The sequence below is a fragment of the Carya illinoinensis genome, chromosome 6 (assembly GCF_018687715.1).
Source record: "Carya illinoinensis cultivar Pawnee chromosome 6, C.illinoinensisPawnee_v1, whole genome shotgun sequence".
Taxonomy (NCBI): Eukaryota; Viridiplantae; Streptophyta; class Magnoliopsida; order Fagales; family Juglandaceae; genus Carya; species Carya illinoinensis.
In genome coordinates, this window is record NC_056757.1 from 2,277,279 (window position 1) to 2,297,558 (window position 20,280).

Genomic DNA, 20,280 nt, shown 5'->3' on the forward strand with positions numbered 1-20,280 from the left:
AAAAAATTTAATCAGTTAATCACATCAATAAAAGCCACAAAGAGTGCACAAAAGTCACTTTATCATATAATTTCCACGTGAAGCTTTCAGCCTCCCATTCGATATGTGGTGATTGACGAATATTTGCTAGTTTCTCCTATGGAATCACTGCAAAATCATTCTTCCTGAGCCCAAACTGCAATTTTTACTTTTTAGTGAGAGAGTGAGAGAGAGAGAGAGAGAAAACAGAGAAGAGAAGGAGGAGAAGATGTCGTCGACATTGCTGGAGGTGATGAGGGCTGCTCACGAGGGCGTGGAACGGCTGGAGAGGCTGATAGTGAAGGACCTGCAGAACGAGACTGCTACCAGCAAGGACCGCCTCTTTCAGAGCCACCGCATTCGGAACATGATCGACACTATCATTTCCAACACCGATAAGCTCGTATCATTCTTCTCTATCTTCATATTTAGTTCCTTTCTTCTTTCTTTGTTTCTTTTTGCCGAGAAAGGCATACGAAATAAAAATGAAGAAATTTCCTCGAATCCGTTCTTATACATAGGAACGGTGTCTATATATATAGGAAAAATATAGTTGCAAACACAATTGTATACTAATCTGTATACCAATGTGATGTGATTGGTCAAAAAATAGATTTTATTGAAAACAGTGTTAATTTAAATTTTAAATATGAATAAATCAGTATTGGTACACAGATTAGTATGCAATTGTGCTTGTATGTAGCAAAACTCATATATATATATATATATATATGTTCGTTTCAATACACACGTAACATAGAACCAAACGTAAGTCATCATTTTGGAAGCAAATATTTTTGTGATTCTAGGAAGTACTTGGGTATTGGGAAAAAAGGAGGAGAAGATTGGAAGTTTGAATTCCCTTTTGACATTTTCACTTCCGAGGATTAGTCTAGGTGAAAATATTTTTTGATTAATTTTTAAGTTTTGGAAGCAAATTTCTATTTGTTTATTTTTCTGAATGGGAATAACAGTACCTTCCTAAATGATAACAGACCTGAACCGAGTGATTAATATCAGAATTAAATCTGACTGACTCGAAATATCAACACGGTTTTGTAGAGAAGTTATTTTTTAGGTGAAACCTCACTAAAGTAGGGCGCTTTGGACCTACTTATACCACATTCTAGATACTATTAGGTAATTTAGGAGTACTCCTAGTGAGAAATAGAACCTACGTCGTCTACTTCTACCTTCATCGAAGCCCGCTCATTGACCACTAGGTTGCATTCTGGCGTGTTTAGTGGCAAAGTAAGTTTCATTATATGAGAAATAAGAAGTAAAAAGAGAAGAAGAAAACTTTGAATCATGTTTAATTGTAATTTTATATTTAGAATTATTGGGGAAATCATGTCATTGAGGAAGAATAGTTGTATTCAGTCCTAGTGATTGGAAATTTGTTCTCATCTTAAGTTTAAATTTTGATAGATACGTTAAATTAGTTATTTGTTTAGTTTTCAACGTTTTCTCTGTGATTGTTTATAGCATCAATCAATTAATCTTACATATATTTATAAGTAATACAAATTTTATTGAAGGTGCAAAGGGACAACCAAAGTAAATTAATCTCATAATTGTTGGAGAGAGTTTGTTATGCTTTCAGAGTAAGTCTTGTTTTGTATTGTCTTTGAAAGGATTGAGTTTACCTTACTGTTTTTAATTATAATTATAATTATAATTACTTTACTGTTTTTAAGGCCTAGGTGTTGCTCTTCTATATGTCCCATGTACTTAGGTTATGCCTACTTCTCATTAATAAGATTCTTACGTACTGATCAAAAGAAAATAAAAATTTTCAGGTAGAGATGTATGATGATAAGGATAATGCCAGGAAGGACGAGATTGCAGCTCTTGGAGGCCAAACTGTGACAGGAACAAATGTGTTTAGTGCATTTTATGATAGATTGAAAGAGGTATCTGCAGAAGTACCTCTTTTTACCAAGCAAAAGCATCTCACACATTATTCATATATAGCCATCCAAGTGTACCATATTGCTATATTCTATTAAAATGTAACCAGGAGGAATGCTCTTTATTTTGTCATTGAGCATTCCAACGTTGTGCTTGAGTTACTCTGTAGGGACTGGTGGAAGCATTGAGAAGTATATGGTTCAAGTGGATATTTTTTCTTTAGTTAATGGTTTGGAAAATTTATTTTTCATTTTTACATCTCTATCATTTCAAAGAAAAGTAAGGCTTATTCTGCTCCTTTTACAACTTTATTATCATATATGTAAGAGAGCATATATTATAAAAAAAAATATGTAAGAAAACATACGTGAAAATATCACAGGACATGTGCAGTTCGTGTTGTGAAACGTGCTCTACAATTGGTTGGTTAGACTTCTTATTGGTTAAGATTGTTAATATTTGCCGTATATGCAGATTCGAGAATACCATAGAAGGCATCCGGCTGCACGTGTTGTTGATGCTACTGAGGAGTACGAGGCCCTACTTAAAGAAGAACCTATAATCGAGTTTAGTGGAGAGGTCTCTGCACTATGTATTTAATGGAATGCTTAATTGTAGTTGAGCTCATTTTTGCCCCCATGAAAATTATTGCAATCAATGCTAATACACTTTTGTTATTGCCTATAAACTTTATGGTGCAATTTAATCATGAGATGAAAGTCATATGATTAGATTTAGTACTATATAAATGAGTGTTTCTATTAGGTATGCAACTTAAGCAAGCTAGCTGAGTCCAAATCCAATGTTAATTTGGGCTTTAAGCAATCTTGGCCTCAGGTTTTTCATGCCTTGATTAGGTCTAAAATTACTGCAAGATTAAATTCTGGCTGGCCTAGAGTTAAAGTCTCTAGAGCCAACTTGTTTGCCAAGAGCAACTCATGGCCCATAATTCGATTATTTGACTGTGTATATTTGCATTTCGTGTGTTTGTTATTAAATTTAGGCCTCGTTTGGTTAAATAAATTAGATGAGATGAAATGAGATAGAAGTTTAAAGTTGAATAAAATATTGTTAGAATATAATTTTTTAATATTATTTTTGTTTTGGGATTTGAAAGAGTTGAATTTTTTATTATATTTTGTGTGAAAAATTGGAAAAGTTGTAATAATTATATGAGATAAAATGAGATAGTTTGAACTGTGTAACCAAAGTAGGCCTTAGCTTTTTGTGTAATGCGGTATGTCAATGTTAATTTTATGGCTTTCTAGGCTTTGATATTGTCGAACTTTTGGATTCCTAATGATGATTTAAGATAACTTCATGGTAACAAATTATGGGTTAGTTTGTAGCTTGCAGTCAACTGATTCTACTGGCTAGCGGAAATCCCAAATATTAGACCAGTCCAACCAGCAATTCTAAGCCAGCCCAAGGTCACAAGATTTTCTATAAGCTTAAGCTATTAAAAAAAAAAAAAAATCCAACCTTTTCTTTTGTCTTTTGTTTTTTGCATTTTCGGGGAAGTGCAGTTTAATCACATGTAAAAAATAATTTGAATAAGAACATCTTATATTTTCTGTTTTGTGCCAGTCGCGTGAATTTCATTTTTATTCTAATATAGTGTAATTTACAGGCTTTCACTTGTCTTTTTTAATAGATCTTGTTTTAAATTTCAGGAAGCTTTGGGGCGATACCTAGACATGCATGAATTATTCAACCAGTACATTAATTCCAAATTGGGGACCCTTCGACCGAGTACTCTGCTTACCTTGATGTTTTTTCACAACCACATGAGATTCCTTGCAAACTGAAATTAACAAGGTAAACTACTTTCTGATTATATCTACATTTACATATTGGTTTGCAGTCCTACCCACTAACATCAGGAAAAAGTCTGGTTGGCTTTGTTTACACTTACGGAATTAAAGTTAATTGAGAGGCATCCTTGGGTGATCAGGTCATAGCGGACTGAATAATATAAATGAAATACATTGATTCAATCTTTGCTAGTGTATTGAGTAAGGGTTTAGTCATGGTAATATAACATTTTCCTGGAAATGTATTTGGAAAGTTAAAGTGCCTAATAAAGTTTCATTTTTTGGTTGGTTGGTGTCGCTCGAGAAAGTTTTAACTACCGATAATTTGAGGAAAATAGGCTTTTATGTGATGGACTGGTGCACCATGTGTAAAAATGATGGTGAATCTGTTAACCATTTGTTTCTTCATTGTGAAATGACAACGGCTTTGTGGAATGAGTTATTTGTAAAGGTAGGTATCGATTGGGTAATGCTTTTTCATGTGGTGGAATTTTTGGCTTGCTAGCAAGGTGCAGCTGGAAGTGGACGAAGTACAGAGGAGTGGAGAATGATTCCCCTGTGCTTATTCTGATGTTTATGGCTTGAGAGAAATGAGAAGTGTTTTGAAGATCGTGAACGCACAAGGATGGAATTTAGGGACTTTTTCTTTAACACTTTAGACTTTTGGGTGAATAATCTTTTGAGGGATATCAACATTTGTAATGCTTTTTCTTAGTACTGGTTTTGCTTTAGATTGTACTTAGGTTTATTCTCTTATATACTATCTATGTATTTGGATTATGCCTATTTACTATGAATAAAATCTGTTTGATTTATCCAAAAAAAAAAAATTGAGTAAGGAAGTAGGCCTTGTTGAAATGGATTAAACGTGTTGGTGATGTCTATATGTGGAAGTGCCTAGGGATATGGTCAGATCCATTGTGAGATAGAGCCGCAAATGAGGGGCAGAAAGAGGGAGGGGGGGGGCGGCGGGGGGGGGGGGGGGGGGGGGGGGGGGAATGGTCTGGCCCAATTAGACATGGTGGGACGTGGAGTGGGGCTTTGTGAGGGTGTTTTTTTACAGTCTTGGACAAAATTGGTTTTGACAGTAATGGACAAGTTTTTACATGGTATCGAGAAGAAAAAGGGGGGGTGGGGGATATTTGGCTCAATAAAAAGGAGATAGTTGCTATGGTAGACCCCCAATGTAAATTTGTATGAATATGTTTGTATGTTTATGTAAAATTTTTGCAACAATGATTGTTCATATTTATTGATGTGCATCTCGTGAAAATTTTATTTTCTGCAGACAATGCAGGGAATATATGGAGATCTATTGGAATACCTAATATTTTTTTTTCAGCGAACAGAACCCTTGCAAGATCTCGATAGAATATTCTCAAAGGTACTCGCACACTTCATATGATGTTTTTCATTCAAAAGTGGATTGTAGTTTTAAAGTATAATTTTGGCCACTGTACAAAATTAATGATCTATAGTGTGTGCACTAGTACTAAAGTGAATTATTTGCATTAAAAGGTCCATTAAAATCAGTGGGCCTTAGACTAAGTGGCACTGGCTGGCCCTGTAAACAAATGGTGGATGGCAGGTTCCTAGATTCAATCCCATTCCGGTGCATGATTTTTACTTGCCTATAACAAGCCTTTTTTATACAATTATTAAGCTGTGGCAATTGGAGGTTGAAAGGCCTACGCCATAATTGGCTAGATTAGAAATTATACAGCGAAAGAAATGGTTGTTGTTTTGACAATAGGGAACGCTCTGGATGGTTTTAGGGCCATTTTTTTTCCATACATTGTTGCTTTGGGCTTCATCTATTGTTTTGAGTGGAATGAGTTTTAATGATTTTTATTCTACTTTCCGTAGCGCGTAATTTGTAATTAGGCTCTTTCTTATACACTTCTTATCTACTCGGGCATTACCTAATTACGTGGATTAATAAAATCTCTTTTTACTTATAAAAATAAATAAATTAATAGTGTAGAAGGCTTTTTAACTACTATTTAAAATGTGTCGGGAGGCATTTACTTGCAAAAGCCAATTTATCATAGACCACTTTAGTGTTCTTTTCCTTGCTTCATCTTTTGAGTTCTATTACTTGTTTGTTGATGGACTGTTGTATATTCATGCATACATGGAACGTGAATAAGATTTCATCAGAATGGTCATGGACCCTTTTCTTAGATATGGAAGCCCTTCTAATTGTGTTTTCTTTTTCATTAAAAAATAAGAGTAATGTTACATACAGTCGTGGAGTACACAAACACCATGCAGTTGCTTTGAAGAGTGAGGTTTACAATTAAAAAATTAATTTATTTTCATGTGGGTCTCAGATTTATTCAATTTTTTTAAAATGATTGCACGGCGCTTCCGCACTCACGACTACAACTATCATTTCTCAAAAAATAATCTATGAAAGGCTTGTGGTAGGTTGTGACTGAATTTGAAGAGCAATGGGCAAATAAAAAGGTACAAGGATGGGAGAATGAGGGTCAAGAAAATTGACATGTTCCTGCTCAGCATACTATAATTGATCTTGATTATTACAGCACAATTGAAGAGCTGGTGGAAGTTGGTCCTGAAAAGTTAAAGGAGGTAAGGGGTCTGTAGATAGATTGGTATCCTCGGCCATTTTTTGTTGTGCAAATGTGTTTTTTTTTTTTCCCTTCATTTACAAACCTGTAGTTGCAGAGCCCTAATTCTAGAACATATGTTTAAGTTGCTTTGAAGATCCAAACTTTAGAATTTATCATCACTTTTCTTGATATTATCTTTCTTCTTTTTCCTGTAATTGTTAATGAAACTTTCAAAATGAAAGGACCCTCAGCCCTGGTGCTGGAGGAGGGAGGGATTAATCATGATTACATGGGAATTGGGAAATATACAGGGGAGATAACTGAAAGAAAATGGAACCAAACGGAAAAGCAAAATCTAAATTTCTGAGTTTTGACTCTTTTTTGACAAGTAGGTCCGTTTTCCTTTACTGACCACTGCCTTGTTGTCTGTCTGGCAGACATTGGCTGCCTTTGGACTAAAGACCGGTGGTACTGTTCAGCAGCGTGCTGAAAGACTTTTCCTAACGAAGGTAATTGATCAGATTTTGTACCTAAGATATAAGGTGTAAGTCAGAAAAAATTTTAAAATGTGAATGAATGTTGTCTGTATTTCACTTTCTAAATTAGCTCTTTAGTCAAATAAATATGTCATTTGTGTTATTATTTAGTTATACTATTTTCTTCTGATGATAAGGAACCCTGGAGACCATGCAAACACGTCCTATATCTTGTTTAGTGGTACTAATTAATTAATTAAAGGTGATACTTTTTATTTTTTAATTTGGATTTGCTGGATACGGAGAAAACTTTTTTTTTTTGGATTATTGCGAATGATAAACATGCTTTAAATTGGATTAGCAACAGTTGGATCTACTTGAGATCCTGTAATTATTATACTTTTTCTGCTTACTAATTTTTATTTAATATTATAGTCCTTTGGTTTCCAATTGCGTACCTTTTTTGTTCTCTCAACTCATGCATTTTTAGTTCTGTAACCAATGGATTCAGAAATATTATTGAATTTCACAGAAGTAGTCTTTCCGTTACAAGACTTGATGATCAGGTTAGGCATATTATATAAATATCTCTTGGTTATTTTCTTCATTAAAGCAAAATTAGTGAGATTTCTCACCATTAACAGAAAAAGGGGGTAGTAAGGGGTAGAAGATTGAATTACTCAAATAAATCCTGGTGGTCAAAATGTTAACATTGACACTCTTTTGAAAGTTCTTTTTATTGTATAATGTTTCAAGGTATGCTAACTTAGTTACAAAGTACTTTTCGTTTAAGAAATTTATGATATGAACTCGTAGGATCTTTAAGAATAGGTCCATCTTGATGCCCATTAATTTAGCTATTTCTATGCATTGCATATGTTGTATGACTAGCTTTATGTACTGTTCAGCTCACATTGTCTTGAAATTTTTATCTTTACCGCAGCACTTTAAGATGACATAATTTCTCAATTACCTCATTTCTTTTGTGTAGCACACACCTCTTGAGAAGTTAGAAAGGAAACATTTTGCCAAAGGTACTCGTGTGTCCAAACAAAACCGGGCTGGTGCTGCTCCAAAACAAGATGATAATGCAAAAGAAATAGCCCTAATTGAGACCAAAATGAAAAAACTGTGTATCTTATTGGACGAGGTCAGCCTATGTTTCGTCCTTAGTTTCACCTTATGTATATGTCCGCTGTATGTATTTGATTTTTTTAGAAAGGAAAATTTTTGGATGGGACATTTGAATATCGGTGCACAATTGCATATGTAAAAATGTTTTCAGAGACGGCTATATTTTTGAATTTTTTGTGACCTTGCACAGACAATTGCACGAACAAAAGACAATATCGTGAAGAAGCAGGCTTTGACATATGAGGAAATTGAAGCAGAATGCGAGGAGGAGAGTAAATAGACCTTTATTTCAATCTTTCAAGTGTATAAGTTGACATCTTTATTATTATGGGACTTTGTTAAAACCTTTTAAGTTTCTCTTCATATAGCTTTCTTTTTTAAAGTGTCTGTTCTGTGGCATATTATTTCAATCATTCAACACATTTAACTTACCACAAGTATGTTGAGCAAGTGTTAAACGCCCATTATGGGTGGCAAGTTTGAGGGTGCAGATGGTTAAACTGTCCATACCCAATGTCACTTTTGAACTGCCACAAGGTGGTCCCAGCCATTCATGTATCTCTTAGATTTGTCTCTTAACTAAAAGTTGCCTATTTAACGAAGACTAGTGAAATTGCTTGACAGCTGTTCTCTTGCATACGGCCCATATACTTGGGATATGCGCTACATTTTTAACAAAACTATTTATTAATTATTAAAAAAAAAAAGAAGAATTGCTCAATAAGTGGTCCTCGCAAAAAATTTAATTGGGGCATGCCTCAAGTAACATGAAAACTTGGAGTTTCAAATTCATCACAATTTGAGTGGCTTCCGCTTCAACACCTAATTTGGCGCTCAACTGGCCAGCTGGGCAAACACATAAGCCAACTATCGCTTTGGAAGCTATACATAATATAATTTGTTTTCTATTCCTCAAACCCACCCCGCACTACCCTTAGTAAACAAATAAGAGCGTTAAGTTTTGAATACTATTTTAGTGATCAATTTGGTTAACATATTAGAACAAAATATTTCGATATTAATACTATTTTTGAATAGTCTATATATAGATAAATTAATTATGTGTATATAAATTATATTTTAAAATAACATCAATGCAAGTCTTTAAAAGTTAAAACACATTTATAAAACTCAATAATTCTCCTAAGTTCTCAATCCAACTATTAAAAAAAATAATCACTTATATTCAACACAAAAATGAGAGTAGGGATTTGATTTTCAGTTCTCGAGAAAAGTTGATTAAAAAAGTTAAGAAAATAGTTGTTGCCCAGATGACTAACACAAGAGGAATGGTGAATTGAGTGGTATTAAAAAAATAACAATTATAAATCAAATATATAATATAAAATATAAACAAAATATGAAATAATAATAAATATAAAGAGTAAGGGTAAGAGAGAAGCAAACTCAGTATGTTAACGAGGTTCGGCCCCACTGCCTACGTCCTCGCCTCAAGCTACCCCTTGAGAATTTCCAAATTCACTATTCAACCTCCTTCAGGTGGAGATAGAAACTTATTACACCTTTGAACAACACTGCTACAAAGGATCCGTGTAGAACACCCTCTACACTTGCAATCACCTTACACGTGGTGATTCAACTATTCCCCGTGTAGAATACTTTCTACACGCATAAGGGTTATACACACCCTTTTTCTAATACAAGAGCTGATAGTGGGTAGGTTATCAGAAAACACTCCTCAATGAGTGAAGTAAGAACAATACAGCGCAAAGTATATCTCTCAAAATGAACAAGGATTAAGGCTCAATGCTTAGAGAAGAGAGAATGAAAGCTTTGAATGAAGGTTGTATGCACTTGGTGTTGTGAATGTGAAGCTCTCAAATGATCTATTTATACGCATTTGAGACTTCATATTCAAATTAAAAAAGATTCCCATGTCAAAAACAACATCATTCAGTTTTTCAAAAAAAATTCAAATAAAAGGTTCTTCTTTTTCAATTGTCAAAGATAACATCATTCACTTTTTCATAAAAAAAAAAAAAACCTAATATTTTACTTTTGGCATATGACAAAAGGAGCACACTTTCCTTTTCAAAAAAAATTCAAACCTAATCTTTTACTTTTTGCATATGACAAAAAGAGTACACTTTCATTTTCAAAAAATTCAAACCTAATGTTTTACTTTTTGTATATGACAAAATGAGCACACTTTACTTTTCAAATTTTTCAAACAAAATCATATACCTTTTGTATAAGTCTAAAAAAGCATCAATCACTTTTGAAAATATTCAAATAAAACATGCACATGTGAAAGATGACAATCAATCATCTTTAATATTTTCAAAGTTCAACCCTTTAATCAAGACATGCACATGTAAAAGATGATAATCAATCATCTTTAATATTTTCAAAGTTCAACCCTTTAATCAAGGCATGAACATGTAAAAGATGTCAATCAATCATCTTTCAAAATTTTCAAATTTAATTTTCAAAAATATTCATGCATATGTGGAAAATGTATTTTAATGTTTTATGATAAAATATTAATTTCGAGCATTAATCCTAATTTCGAATTTTAAGAGATTTATAACATTACTCTATGACTTTAACGTGAACTTGTTTCCTTCTTACTCATGCTTGGTTCTTTGATGTGCTTGACTCCATTGTGTGGACAACTTGAGCTTGAAACTCCTTTATTCTTTGAATTTATTTGTTATCATCAAAATTCATGTGTAGATTTATAATCACATGAAACTTGAAACCTAGGGTTCAACAATCTCTCCCTTTTTGATGATGACAAATACTTGATAGAACTTGAAACCTGTATTAATACTTCAGCTCCCCCTGAAAATATGCGTTAGTTTTTCAAACAAAAGTATAAATATAATTCCAAGTATATATAATAAGTTTAGCAATTTAAACAATGTTAATGTTCTAGTCTAAAACTTCTCCCCCTCTTGGCATCATTAAAAATGATCGGCAGCAAGTAAATGGACTGAAGAAAATGATGCGTTTAATAGTCACTGTAGATAGTTGAAAACTGAGCCGTCCGTGACCCGACAAATGCTGCAAAGTCTCAAGGCCTAACTCTATGAATTTAGTGCTGCTGGAGATTTAAACAATCGCCTGATATTGTTGATAAACGTGATTGAAGGCTCCGAGTTTCTATAAAAAAAATGAGCATTTTCATCTATCGGATGCCAAAAAAATACATCGCTTCTTGATCTGAGTTATGTTTTTCCACAACGATAGAATGGCTGAGCAATTCTCTTCCACTAATGTTCCAGACTTGAATCAGGAACCCTTGACGCATCAATCATCAATCTTCTCTCCTGAGGCCGTCAATACCATGATAGGAGCAGAGAACCGTTTTTCTAGTAAGGCTGATTCTGAAATTATTGCAGAATAAAAAATGCTCAGTAGTCAATATGCTGCCTCTGTTACGATCATGTCTCGAAGGTTAATGGTGAGGATGAGTGAGATTGATCATCTTAACATGCAAATATCTGAGTTACGACAGAAGCTTGCTAATAAGGATAGTAAGAATAAAAGGATAAAACAAGAAAACCAAGAGTTGAAAAAATTTGCAGATTGGTATGCTCATGATCTGCAACCACGAATAGAGGAGCTGGAACGAGAAAGGGTTCAGATACAAGGTCAACATCAGCAGATAACAGCAGATGTTCATCGTTTACTAGAAAAATAGGGACAATCTACTGTTAATCTCGCTGGCTTAGTAAGAAAACTTTTGACAATGTGTGTCCAGCATATCTTGTATTTCTTTTGACTAAATAAGATTTGAAGAGATAATAGTTTGTCTTATTCTTTATGCTATCTCTATAAAATCAGTCCTGAAATTCATCCAATCCGCATCAAGTTTTCTTCTTATCTCTATAACTCATCTGCATTCCTTCAACATTCTCGTTTTAAGCTTTCTATTCTTTTCTCAATGTCTCATTCTTCTAACATTTCTCTAGATCCATCCATGAGGCATTCTGCATCTCAACCTCCTGTCCTTTCTGCAGCTGTCATTGGTGCCATGTTGCAGCAGGAAAATAATAATCTGACTAATAAGTCAGATTCTGATGCTATTTATGACTTTGTGAGTCTTGGGACTCGGTACTCTTCCTCTATTGTTGCTTTTTCTCAGCGGATACAAGCCAAAAATCATGAAGTTGAAAAGCTCAAAGAACAAATTGTTGTACTTCAACGAATTGTTCAAGAGTCTCACACAAGGGAATGAATCATTCGGCAGAAGAATAAACAGTTGAAATCTTTATTAGATTCTTCATTCCACTTGCCCGTTCCTATGGATAAGAATGACATGATATTGTATGAAGAGAATGAGCGTCTCAAACATGAGATTAAGAATCTCAAGTTTATGTAAAAGTATTTAAAAAATCTATCTCTATTTTTATTGACTCTAGTCTATCTTTTAAGAGACATTCATAGCATGCATCATACCTATTTCTCTTCTGATCATACATAATCTATCTTCTGGTAAAGATTTTATGAAAATATCTGCTAACTGATCGTGTGTGTTTGTGAATTCTAGTACTATATCGCCTTTCTGCACATGATCTTGAAGAAAATGATATCTTATTTCAATATGCTTAGTTCTAGAATGTTGTATTGGGTTCTTTGAAAGATTTATAGCACTTGTATTATCACATTTGATTGGAATGTGATTATACATGAGTTTAAAATCTTCAAGTTGTTGCTTCATGTAGAGAACTTGAGCACAACAACTACCCGCAGCAACATATTCTGCCTCAGCAGTAGATAGTGCAACAGAATTTTATTTTTTACTAAACCAGGAAATTAGTGCATGACCTAAGAAATGACATGCTCCACTAGTGCTTTTTTTTCAATCTATTTTACAGCCAGCATAATCTGCATCTGTGTAGCTGATTAGATCGAAAGATGTGTGCTTAGGGTACCATAACCCTAGGTTAATTGTACCACTAAGATATCTAAGAATGCGCTTAACTGCAATTAAATGTGATTCTTTTGGAGATGATTGAAAGCGTGCACATAAGCACACACTAAACATAATATCTGGTTTACTGGCTGTTAAATATAATAAGCTACCAATCATACCTCAATTTATCCTCGAGTCAACTGGCTTACCAGATTCATATTTATCAAGTTTAGTTGATGGGCTCATTGGTGTTCCAATTTCCTTAGCATTTTCCATCCCAAACTTCTTCAGTAATTCCTTAATATATTTTGATTGATTGATGAATGTCCCACTTTTTGCTTGCTTAATTTGCAATCTGAGAAAGAATGTAAGTTCTCCCATCATGCTCATCTCAAATTTTTCCTGCATAGTCTTAGCAAAAACTTAACACATATTTTCATTAGTAGCACCGAATATTATATCATCAACATAAATCTGAATCAAAAGAATATCATCAATTTCATATTTAATGAAAAGAGTTGTGTCGATTTTTCCTCATAAAAAACATTTCTCAATCAAGAAACCACTGAGTCTCTCGTACCAAGCTCTAGGAGCTTGTTTAAGTCCATATAGTGCTTTTGTGAGTTTGAAAACATGATTTGGAGAAATATGATTTTCAAAACCTGGAAGTTGCTCAACATATACCTCTTCATTTATAAAACCATTTAAGAAAGCACTTTTAACATCCATTTGAAAAAGTTTGAAATTTTTATAACAAGCATATGCAAGTAGCATTCGAATAGTTTTTAATCTTGCGATAGGTACATATGTCTCATCATAATCGATTCCTTCTTCTTGATTAAAACCTTGGGCTATAAGTCGAGCCTTATTTCTAGTAATGACTCCGGACTCATCTTTCTTGTTTTTAAAAACCCATTTTGTTCCAATAATAGTATGATTTTTGGGTCTAGGAACAAGTGTCCAAACATCATTTCTTTCAAATTGATTCAACTTTTCTTGCATAGCTAGAATCCAAGATTCATCAAGAAGTGCGTCATCAATATTTTTGGGTTCAATTTGAGATAGAAAAGCAGTATGATTGCAAATATTTCTAAGAGATGATCGAGTACTTACACCTTGTGAAGGTTCTCCCAAAATTTGTTCCACTGGATGATCTTTCACAAATTTACACTGTTTGGTTGCATCTTGTATTAAATTTTGATGATCTTTCCTGATGGCTCCATGTTGAACTTCCTCTATTGTTTTATCTTTGTTGAGATTGAGACTTTCCATGTTATTTATACCTCCTGTTTCTTCATTAATAGATTTCTTGGAGAGTGGAGAATTAGATTCATCAAATATTACATGCATAGATTCTTGTACAGTCAAAGTCTTTTTATTGAATACTTTATAAGCTTTACTATTAGTAGAATACCCGATAAAGATACTTTCATTAGATTTTGCATCAAATTTGCCTAAATTATCCATGTCATTCAAAATAAAACATTTGCATTCAAATACATGAAAGTAACAAATGTTGGGCTTTTTCTCATTCCAAAACTCATAGGGGGTTTTGTCTAATTTAGACCTTAGCATAACTCTATTTATAACATAACATGCAGTACTTACCGCTTCGGCCCAAAAATAACTAGGCAATTTGTTCTCATTGAGCATTGTTCTTGCCATCTCTTGAAGAGATCTATTTTTTCTCTTTACTACCCTATTTTGTTGAGGAGTTCGAGGAGCAGAAAAATTATGCACAAAACCATTTTCATCACAAAATGTTTCAACATTTTTATTAACAAACTCTTTTCCCCTATCACTTTGGATACTTGAAATAGTATAACCCTTTTCATTTTGAATTCTCTTGCATAACTTGGTAAAGACATCATGTGCCTCATCTTTATGAGCAAAAAAGATTATCCAAGTATATCTAGAGAAATCATCAATAATAACAAATGCATAATATTTTCCTCCTAAACTTGCAACTCTATTTGGTCTAAAAAGATCCATGTGTATCAGTTACAACGGTCTAGTAGTGGAAATATGTTTCTTAGTTTTAAAAGAAATTTTTGTTTGTTTACCAAATTGACATGCATCACAAATTTTGTCTTTAAGAAAATTTGTTTTTGATAAACCTCTCACAAGATCATTTTTTGAAAGTTTGGAAATAAGTTCCATGTTAGCATGACTTAATCTTCTATGCCATAACCAACTAGTTTCATTTTGAACTGAAAAGCAAATAGCATCTTGTGAGGTAATTTCTTCAAAATCGATTATATAAACATTATTATTTTTAAAAGCAATAAAACAACTATTACAATCATGATCATTCAAAATAATGCACTTATCCATTTTGAAAGTAACTGTAAATCCTTTATCACATAATTGACTTATGCTCAAAATATTATATTTTAGATCTTCAACAAGTAGAACATCTTCAATTATGAGAGAAGATTCATTACCAATTTTACCTATTCCCACGATCTTCCCTTCCGAGTTGTTTCCAAATGTCACGTGTCGTTCTTCTTTAGATCTAAGATCAAATAACTTAGTCTTGTCTCCCGTCATGTATCTTGAACATCCACTATCTAAAAACCACTTATTTTTGCTTGTGGATGACTTCATGCATACCTCAATGTCATCTTTAGCCATAAGACAAAGATTTGCTGATTCTCCATTGCTTACTTTACTATCTGAGCTACTTGAATCATCATCCCATATAGCTTTCATTGCTTTCTTGCCCTTGTTTCGATCTTTCTTAAGCAGAGGACAATCTGGCTTGATATGACCAGGCTTATTATATTTATAACAAATTAAAGTGTCATTTTTACCTGAATCTTTCTTGGAAAACTTTTTGAAGGATTTCCTCGGAGGAATTTTATTTTTCTTTAAGAACCTCTGAATTCTTTTTGTTATCATCGCAACTTCTTCATCTTTATCTTCATTTTCCTCATTTTCATCACTTTCACTTTTATGAGGAACAGCTTTAAGTGCCAAGCTCTTCTTTGCCTTTCCTTCTTTTTCTCATCTTTTCAGTGTGTACTCATGTGTGATAAGTGACCCGATGAGTTCATTTACTTTGAGCTTCCTGAGGTTTCTACCTTCAAGAATCGTTGTCACTTTTGATTCCCAACGTTTTGGTAGAGAGTTGAGATTTTTTTTACTATCTCCACCTTGGAATAAACTTTGTCAAGAGCTGTCAAGTTGTTTATGATGTTAGTAAAATGAGTGTGCATACTAGAAATAGATTCATCATCATTCATCTTAAACATTTCAAATTCATGAGTAAGAATATAAATTTTTGATTCCTTGACTTGCGAAATTCCTTCATAAGTAACTTTCAAGTTATCCCAAATTTCTTTTGCCGTAGTACAAGTCATTATTCTATTTTTTTTTTTTTGATAGAAAACCTACTTTCATTGATTAATTTGCAAAGGCACTAGATACATCATTCAAAACAGAATTCACGACCACTAAAGGTCCACTCTCAGTCCACACCCTCTCTTTGGAATCCCCGACAGCCAACCTTGCAGCATTGTGTGCTGCTCCATTTGCTGACCTGTGAACAAAAGACAGCTTCCAACCTGGATGAAGCCTCATTTCTTGCTGCAAATCATCTGTTTCCTGGCCTCCCCACGACTGGTCCTCAGCTCTTGAATTGACAGCTTCTATGATTGCCTTAGCATCTCCTTCAAATTCAACTTGGGTCAGGTTCATGTCTATACACATGTCCACTGCCCTTTGTAAAGCTGTTTTTTCTGCTTGGGCTGCCGTGAACACATTTTTCCTTGAGGAAGTTAGGCATGCCTTTAGTTTCCCTTCCCAATCTCTAACTACTATGCCAAATCCACCCCTCTTCTGAAGCTTGTCAAAAGCGGCATCAAAATTTACCTTCACAGCAGGCCACTCAGGGGCTTTCCACTGCCTACTAGCCACTGTAGCCGAAACCCCTCCTTCCACCCCTCGACTATCCATAGAATTAGCTTCCCTCAGCATTGAGACTTCAGCCTGAGCCAGTGTTGAGATGGATTCAGGACTCATGAACTGGTTCTTAAAGACAAAAGCATTTCTCCTTTTCCATAGAAGCTGAAACTTCACTGCTGTCATTTGTAGCTCCTCACTGTCCAGTCTTGTAGACATATCTTTCCATAACTGCTGAAAGTCACAAAAGGAGCTATTCCACTTCTTGAGCTTGCTACTGTCAGCTCCCCATACATCTCGTGCTGCTGGACATGACCACAGTGCATGAATAACAGATTCAGGCTCTCTGGTACAGATAGGACAGAGGTTATCCTTCAGAATGTTCTTCCTGTACAGCACATCTTTTGTTGGAAGAACATTGGAAAGGCTCCTCCATACAAACATTCGGATCTTCCCCGGGGCTTCTAACTTCCACAGGTCCTTCCACATCCCTGCATCTTCACCTCCCGAAGAGGGTTCTCCCCTTCTTCTTTTTGACAAACAGGTATCCATATGGTAAGCACTTTTGACTGTAAAAATTCCTCTTGTAGACCCTGCCCATATCTTTTTGTCACTGGCTCCTCTCCTGCTAATGGGGATTGAGAGGATCAAATCTGTTTCCTCTTTACAGAATATGGTCTTGACTAAGTCCTCCTTCCATGACTTCGAGCTTTCATTGATTAAATCACTCACCCTGCAGTTTGGATCCAAAATGTTAGGAGGTGTCTGTACTTGGTATGTTACTGGTCGAGGCAGCCACTTATCCTTCCAAATTGATATATCTCTTCCATTGCCCACTCTCCATACTAGCCCTTCTTTCACCAGATTCATACTAGACCAGATGCTTCTCCATATATACGATGGAGAACCCTTCAGCTCAGCTTCCATCACATCACAGTTCAGGAAATACTTCTCTTTGAACACTCTTGATACTAAAGATTGTGGCACTTTAATCATTCTCCACAATTGTTTTGCTAGTAGAGCCCTATTGAAGCTAATAAAATCCCTGAACCCCAATCCACCTTGGCTCTTGATTATTCCCATGCTGCCCCAAGATTTCCAGTGGATTCCATTACCCGCCTCTGATTGACACCACCAAAATTTGGCTATAATTGCTTCTATTTCTTTCAACAGTTTGGCAGGCATCTTGAAAACACTCATGGCATAGGATGGGATGGCTTGTAACACACTTTTAATAAGGATTTCCTTTCCAGCAGTGGAAAGGAACCGATGCTTCCAGCTGTTAACCTTCCTCCACACCTTTTCTTTGAGGCTTTGGAAGGTATTATATTTCGATTTGCCCACCACTGTTGGAAGTCCGAGATACTTGTTATAGTTGTTACACCTTGAGCCATTTATCTGCTGTAAAATAAAACACCTTGTTTCAACCCTTGTATTGGAGCTAAAGAAAACACTTGTCTTCTCCTTGTTCAGTGTTTGGCCCGATGCTTCCTCATACACAGCCAGGAGCCCCTTGATCTGGTACCATTCCACCAGCTGAGCTCTGCAAAAAATAACACAGTCATCTGCAAAGAGCAGGTGATTAATCCTGGTTCCATTCCTCGATACTGCTACCCCCTTTATGATACCCCTTTGTTCAGCACCATTCAAAAGTGAGCTGAGAGCTTCAGCGCATAACAGAAATAGATAAGGTCACAATGGGTCACCTTGTCTCAAGCCTCTGGTGGGTGTTATTACATCTCCTGGTATGCCATTCAAAATAGTAGAGTAAGTGACTGATCTGACACAGTTCATCAGAAGATTAGTCCACTTCAAGCCGAAACCCAACTTGATCAGAATTGCCTCTAAAAAGTCCCACTCCACCCTATCATAGGCTTTTGACATATCTAGTTTAATTGCCATCGATCCCTCTCTTCCTTTCTTTTTTGAATTCATGGAATGTAACATCTCAAAGGCCACCATAATATTGTCTGTGATAAGCCTATTGTGGAGGAAAGCACTTTGGTTCCACGATATAACCTTCTCCAAGGCCCCTTTCATTCTATTTGCCAATACTTTGGAAACTAACTTGTAGGCAACATTACAAAGGGATATAGGTCTGAAATCTTGGACTGAGATAGGTTGGTTTACCTTGGGAATAAGGACAATGTGAGTATGGTTCATTCTCCATGGCATTCTTCCTGAACTTAGAAACTCCATAACTGCACTGGACACATCCTTCCCAACTATCTTCCAATGCTCTTGATAGAAACCTGCACTGTACCCATCAGGTCCAGGTGACTTGAAGGGAGACATCTGCTTAAGAGCCACTTCTATCTCTTTTATAGTGAAACTTCTTTCCAGCTTAGATCTCATTTCATTAGAGACCTTAATATCTAGTCCCTGCAGACACCTGTTGATGCTTGCTGAATCTGGTTGAGTAGACTGGTAAACTGAGTTGAAAAAGGTCTTAAAACCTTCTGCTATGGCTTCTTTCTCCACTAATTCAACCCCATTCAAGTTCTTCACTTTCCTGATGGTGTTTTTCTTTCTTCTCTGGTTCACGCAGGCATGATAGAATTTGGTGTTTCTGTCTCCTTCTACCAACCAGTGTCTCTTAGCCCTTTGTTTCCACTTTATGTCTTCTTGGTTTAAAAGGAGATTAAGGTCTACTTGAAGCTTTTTCTGTTCTCTCGCATTCTCTGGCCCTGCATTCCTCTGTAGGAGCTCTAATTGGTGAGTTTTAACTTTAATAGCTTCCATCCTCTCTCTATTCAAGTTCCTGCTCCACGGGCTTAACTTCCTTTGGGTTGATTCTAACTTTCCCATCAGAACTTCCATCCTGCTTCTCTCACCCATCTGTTTGTTTTATGCTTCTGCTACTATCTCACTACAGCCCTCCTCAAAGTTCCAGTTTGCCTCATACTTGAAGGAATGATGCCATCTTTGAAATGAGCACCTCTCAATACTGAAATTTAGCAATATTGGGCTGTGATCAGAACAGATGGCAGGGAGGGTCTCAACTGAGTGCACATTTCCATTGAGAGCATTAAATAATAAATTCATAATAGTTAAATTCAAAGTATAAAGTCTATTATCTTCACGATCAAACTCTTCTTCTTCCTTTTTGACCTTTACTCCATCAACCACTTTTGTTGGAATATAAGGTCCATTTATAATACATTTCCAGATTTCTCGACCTTGAGCCTGAAGGAATATTCTCATTCTAACTTTCCAGAATGAGTAATTATCTCCACAAAAGAGTGGAGGCCGACTGCTAGATTGACCTTCACCAAATGAAGCTTAAATGTTAGCCATAAGATCTTAACTCAAAAGATAGTTAATCTTATAATAGAGCTCTTAGCTCTGATACCAATTGTTGCCCAGATGACTAACACAAGAGGGGGTGAATTGAGTTGTATTAAAAAAATAACAATTATAAATCAAATATATAATATAAAATATAAACAAAATATGAAATAACAATAAATATAAAGAGTAGGGGTAAGAGAGAAGCAAACTTAGTATGTTAACGAGGTTCGACCCCACTGCCTATGACCTCGCCTCAAGCTACCCCTTGAGGATTC

General features: G+C 35.1%; 1 pseudogene; it reads left to right on the forward strand.

The window, feature by feature from the left end:
• Positions 1-247: 247 nt before the first annotated feature.
• The window catches only part of LOC122314207, a 29,671-nt pseudogene continuing 9,638 nt past the window's right edge, over positions 248-20,280 (forward strand).